The sequence below is a fragment of the Equus quagga genome, chromosome 4 (genome assembly GCF_021613505.1).
Source record: "Equus quagga isolate Etosha38 chromosome 4, UCLA_HA_Equagga_1.0, whole genome shotgun sequence".
Lineage (NCBI taxonomy): Eukaryota > Metazoa > Chordata > Mammalia > Perissodactyla > Equidae > Equus > Equus quagga.
In genome coordinates this window covers 93,507,387-93,514,222 of record NC_060270.1, presented here as the reverse complement: position 1 = coordinate 93,514,222, position 6,836 = coordinate 93,507,387, and positions in this window count along the sequence as shown.

The following is a 6,836-nucleotide window of genomic DNA, read 5'->3' as shown; positions in this document are numbered from 1 at the left end:
TGCCCTCTGTCATTTCTCCTTCATCAAGGACCTGGTATTTCACTTTGTTCCTTTCATTATGGTGCTGCTTCTAATGACGTCATGGTCAGTCCTGGCTGAACTTGACCTGCCATTACTGGAGCACTTGTCTTTTTTTTGTAGGTTACAAGCGATCACTGGTTGTTAAGACATTGTTGGGTTTGTAGTGACTGTCTAAGGCACTATGTTGAAAATAATTCTTTCTCATTGGGAGGATTGATTGACTGATTGATTGATTGATTATGTATGTGATTAGAGAAGAAGGGGGCATAAGCAGTCATGCTATATATTTGCCATTTTTGTACAGGACGTACCCTCTAACTAATATGATAAAAAATCAAAATTTTCCTATGTCTTAAATGCATAACGAACAACCATGGGCAGACATTGTCTCTGCTATTAGGATAGAGAGACGAATATAACATCATCCTTGTTACGTTAATTACCATTTTTTAAGTGCTTGACTAGTTTCAAAACATATTCAAAGCCTCTTTTCTGGTCATCTCAACAAATGAGATATTCAAAATATGGTGAATATTATTGTGCATATGTACTCCAAAGAAACTAATCTACTGGAAATTTCTGGGCATGTAAGAAGATTACTATGTCAATTTGGGAATGCTTCCGAAAGAAAACCCAAATCATGATGGCTTAAACAAGTCAGAGCAGTCCTCAAGGATGCAGTGGCTTAAGACTATCAAGGCTGCAGTCTCTGCCATTCTCCTGGCCTTTCCCTCTTGGTGACAAGATGGCTGCTGCAGCTTCAGCCATTCACTCAGGAGAAGGAGAAAACAACAAGGGAAATGTGATAGAACCTCTATCAGGAAAGCACAACTTTCTCAGTAATCTCCAGAAAATTCCTGTTCATTCTGGCTAGAACTGTGTTACACAGTCACCTCTAGCTGCAAGGAAGGTTAAAAAATGTTTATCTAGCTGCCATCCCAAAAAATCAAGGTTATTTTAACATGGAAGAAGAAGACAATACATATTACGTAGCCAGTTAGCAGTGTCTGCCACAGATATATCTCCAAGCTCAGAGATTTGTCTTCGGGGGACCTGGGGTTTGGGGTGGGGATGTATTATGGTATAAAGAAACAGTTAAAATCTTGCTTTACTGCTGTCTATACTTACTTAGGGTAATCCCATTTGGTTTCTATTTTCTAGAAGCACCAGTACCCATAGCAACTCTTTCCAACAATAGGCTATGGATTGTCTAAATTCACTCCGTGTGTGTGTGCATGTGCTTTCATATAAAGCTGTATTTCTATGCATTTTCTAAAATGTAATTTAACAGTCCAAAGAGAATGAGCACCTTGCACTGCGAATGACTTCCTTTTCACAGAATGTCCTTGACGCTGGCTGTGCAGTGGGGTTAATGAATGCTGTTGTCAGAACCATGTGCTTCAGTATGGAATGTCCCTACATCTCTGAAGTGAAAGCATGTATTAGGGCACAACCCCTTAGGATATCAAGAAGTTTCCTGTTGATTTGCTTCCTACTAAAGAAGACACATGATTCAGCAGGGTAAGAAGTGAAAATCATTGGATATAAATTTTGATACCAGGAACGTATGTTGAGGACTAGTAGGACTTAAATTCAGGAATTTAGGGTTTAGAGGACAGCATGTTTCACATCTCATACTCTCTTCATTTGGAGAAGAACTTAAGACTTTCTGGGGAGGAGCAGTTACATCTTCTCTGTAATCCCAGGAAGAGTGGAGGATGAAGACCAAAGGAAAGGGAATGGGGAAGGGCAGTGACATTCACTAAGTGTCAGCCATGTGTCAGGAACTGTGCTTGGGGTCTTGAATATATTAACTCACTAAATCTGAAGAACAGTCCTACAAGCAGGTATTTATAGTCCACTTTTCAGACAGATTAAGTGGGTTTCCCAAGGTTGCATAACCAGTGAGTTGGAAGGTGGGATTTTACTAACCCCAGAGTCAGTGCTTTTTTCCAACTCAGCCTTGTAGAACCTGGTAAAATATCCCCCCAAACATTACAACCAGCATTTAGTCTGCAAAATGTACTAGACACACTCAAATCTTCCAGTTCCAAACATTTCCTTTGCACCTCTGACCGGTTCCTACATCATTTCATTTCGCTTTGCTTCAGTCTATAAGAGGGTAATCAGAATGTCTCCAAATGGCTCCTCTAGTGGTTAAACTAACAGGAACGGGAAGAAAGCATGGCTATCGTCAAATCTCTCCAGACCACCTCTTTTATCTACTTTAGTCCCAGGACAATGTTTTTTAGGCCCAGGATGTGAGAACCAGTTCATAAGCATATTGCCATAGATTAGGATCATGTAAAGATCATAAGCTTTTGCTATGTGAGTACAAAAAACACAACTTTAGAACATTATTAAGTTGATATGAAATATGAGTAAACCAGTTGCTTCTCTTTCCATGTGGCATTCTGGGGTTACGCCAACTTGTACCGAGTAGGCAAAGAATCCCTGAGGGTAGCTGAGGGGACTGCTCAGGAGCTGAAGGGATGACCCTAAGAGTAACCGCAAATAAATCCCAGTTACTTTTGCCTTTCCCCATCTTACCCCATGTTATGGTCATGCTGTAGGAATTTTCCTATCTAAGGTAAATTAGTTGTGTAGTGTGGGTCATAGCCTCATAATGTGCTCCAGATCCGGAAGGAGCCCCCCAAAAATGAGTGGGTATGTTTTTAATTTGATGAGTAAATAAATGGACTCCATGAAAATGTTTTGAGCAGTGAATGAAGATTTGGATTCCTGCCCCTTCCACCCTCTCAGAGCGGGTTTCTCAGGCCAGTCAATTTGTTGGTAAGTTAGGGCTAATGTTAGGGTCAGGGATGTCCCTCAGCATCTTTTCTATCTTTCTTACTTCACACCTTCTGAGGTCTCAGTTTGAGAACTGGTATGAAGGAGACACCTCTCTGAAACCAAGATTCTGACTCATTATTGATCCTCACGCCCAGTATTTAGTTCAAGTGCCGTGGAGAATGTAGTTTGAAGCTAGTACCCCTTCATTTCTCTATTTACTCCTTCCTCCCACCCTCTGCACCACCTATAGCACAACTTGTCTCAGCTGTTTTACATTAAAGCCAAAGTTCAAGGTCAGCCTTATGGACGTGTAATCTGTGCAGCCCCACTGGGTCTCATATTCAGAAGGGGCTTTCACTTCGTTTAATGCTCTGTAGTTTCCATCTTGAAACTCTTAATAATTTTTTGACAAGGGTCCTGCATTTTTATGTCATACTGGGCCTCTCAAAGTATGTAGCTGATCCTGCCTAGATTATCTGCTTTCAAATCACCAAAAACAAGAAGATGGTTGGAGAGAGTGAGAATAGAAAGTGGCGATCTTGTAATCCCAGAGACTTGCACTCTATGATCAGACACGGACACAAGAGAAATGATTACTGAGAGTTGAACAGGGGAGCAGGACTCGGAAGTAGTTTTCCAACTTTCAAGTCACATCTTTGCATCAAGCTTAATTATGGAGTTTATAACGTGAATTCCATGAATAGAGATAGACTTGTAATTGTGTCATTTGAAAAATGCTTTCCAAAGTCAAATGCTTTTCGGAGTTCTTAGTTCTTTGTTCCTGTTTTCCCACAAGCTCCAATAATCACAGGTTGATGGCAAACTTGCTGTACAAGAGCCAGAATATGGCTCCCCAACACCCCAGTGTGAAGCTGCCTCTTCTTTCTCCCAAATGTCCTTCCCATCTGCCTACTTGTCATAGAGCTAATATGCAGCAAATGGTCAGGCACCAGATTTTTTATTCATTTGAAAATATAAATAGCAGCCTTGCTATTGCCATCCTTCAAGAAACATACCTTATCTCATGTCTGATTTGGGGATGCATAATTTTCAGCAGCAGGCATGTCTTCCTCTTTCACTCAAGCCATACTACGTTTTCCCTTGATTGTATGCTAAATCCTCTCCCTTCCTATTTCCTGAATCTATCCCCTGCTGGTCCATCACCTTTTCCACTCCCTTACTTCTGTACTTCAACACTTCTCTCATGGGTAATCACTGTAATTGATCTTTAACTGGTGACAGATTAGTCCCCATCTGATATAAACTCCTCACTGAAGCCAGGGTAATCCTTCTAACATGCAAGTCAGAATGGTTGGCAGGTATGGAGGAAGACATCTGATGAATATACTAATTAGCAAGACTAATTTTGCCACCTTCCTGCTTTATTCAATTCAATGGCTTCCTTTCCCTTTAGGAATAAGTTCCCTTCTCCTTGTGACACCAAGATCTTTCAGAGGGGCGTTAAAGATGCCTTTGCCTTCTTCCCCAGTCTCATCTCTCATCCCTTCTCCCAGCATACCCTCAGCTCTAGCAGTTCCAGAAAAAGGCCATGTTTTGTCTGACCTAGACATTTGTGCCTGCTGTTTTCTCTGTTTAAAGCTGCTTACTCTATCTTCTTCAACTGGATCACCTCTACTTGCTTTTCAAGACTCAGATGGAATGCTACCTTCTCCACGGAAGACCTCTCTAACACTCCTCACTCCCTAAGTAGTCAGGTACCCCTCTTCTGTGCTTTCAAAGAAAACTGGAATGATGCACCTCTCTATCATAACACTTATTGTGGAGTATTATACACGTTTACATGTGTGTCATCTCTCACTAGGCTTGACCACCTTGAGAAAGGACCCATACTGTTTTGTACTTGATACTTGATGCTCATAGCTTGATGAGTGAATGAATAAATAAATGAGTGAGTTAATGGAATGGACCAAAAGGATATTTCATTATCATGAGAGTTTCTAGAGGGTCAAGAGTTAGAACTTCCATGCTCTTTTAATAGGCTGTTAATTTTGCAGGTAACCATGTTTGGTGTTTCCTTGGTGGGATTCAAATCAAAATCTTTTTGATCCATGTCAACAATATAATATCAAAATAGTAAATCAAAGTCACTACTGAATTATGAAATTTGAGCATGGAAAAGAAAATAGATTGTTGTACTTAAAACAAATTCTATAAAGTGTAATTGCTAAATCTACAGATGGTAAATTTGGACTTTGAGGGGGTATTTCCCACTGGTTGGGTGGATCAGGGGAAGAGTTCAGCTTCCTCAGAGCAGGTGGAGTGTATTGGCATGGAAGACCATACATACATATGTATGTGTGTATATATATATGTCTGTGTGTGTAAATGTACATGTATATATGTACATATATATAGTGTGTATATATATCCTAGTAGTGTGTATATCCTAGTAGTGTGTGTATATATACGAGTGTGTGTGTATATTTATATATATACACATACATACAGAGAGCGAGAGAGATTTATTTCAAGGAACTGGCTCATGTAAGTGTAGGGGCTGGCAAATCTGAAGTCTATAGGGCAGGCTGGCCAAAGGCAGTCTAGAGGCAGAATTCCTTCTTCCTCAGAGATCCTCAGTCTGTTCTCTTAAGGTCTTCATTGATTGGATGATGTCAACCCACATTTTTTAGGGTAATCTGATTTACTCAAAGTCTACTGACTTAAATGTTAACCAGATCTAAAAAATACGTTTACAGCAACATCTAGAGTGATGTTTGACCAAATATCTGGGTACCATAGCCTAGCCAAGTTGACATGTAAAATTAAGCATCACAAACTTTATTGGCTGAACAGAATTACATCCATGTGATAGAAGGAATTCCTTCCTTTCTTCTTCCCTCCCTCTCTTTCTCCTTCCTTTCCTTCCTTCCATGTACTATTGTACCCATTGTACATGGTGTCCTATGTACTGTGTACTACTCTACGAACTGAGGATACAGTGGGGGTTTCCACAACTCTGGGCAAGACAATTAACACAGACTAAAACTTGAATGGTGCTCTCTGGATTTGGGCAATAGAATGGCCCTATGTGTAAAGCAGAAATTTCAGTAAAAGTAAATATTATGCTTCTTCTTTGGTTACAAACAGTCTCAGCAAGTAACTTCTGCCGAGTAATTGTTTCTTCATTAGTAACAGGGTATTAGTTTTGTCACACAAACCTGAATATCTTCTGGTTTGAGGGCTTTCTATAAAATTTTCCCTTATTAAAGATTCCTCTCTTCTACGCTTATTTCCTCCTCCTTTGACTCAAATACGCATATTAGTTTCCTCAACATGCCATCTCACAGAGTTTTATTCTGTTCCATTCCTTGTGCTGATGTAAACAGGCATAGCAAACATATTAAAAATTTTTTATTGTTCTAAAATACACATAACAAACTTTACCATCTTAATCACTTTTAAGAGTACAGTTCAGTGGCATTATGTACAGTCACATTGTTGTGCAACCATCACCATCACCCATCTTCAGAACTCTTTTCTTCTGGCAAAACTGAAACACCATATCCATTCAACAATAACTCCCCATTCCTCTCTCTTCCCAGCCCATGGCAACCACCACTATGCTTCCTATCTCTACAAATTCGACTACTTTAGCTACCTCGTATAGGTGGAATCATATGGTATTTGTCCTTTTGTGACTGGCTTATTTCACTTAGCTATTTAACGTCCTCAAGTTTCATTCATGTTGTTGCATGAGTCAGAATTTCCTTCCTTTTTAAGACTGACTAATATTTCATTGTAGGTATATACCTACCATATTTTGTTTATCCACTCATCTGTTGGTGGATGCTAGGGTTGCTTCCACCTTTTGGCTACTGTGAATAATGCTGCTCTGAACTTGAGCATACAAGTATCTCTTTGAGTCCCTGCTTTGAATTCTCTTGGGTATATATCCAAAAGTTGGATTGCTGGATCAATGGTAATTCTATTTCTAATTTAGTAAGCACATTTTAAAAACACCTGATTCCTATTGTTTTCTCAGTTTTTCTTTCCCTAAACTT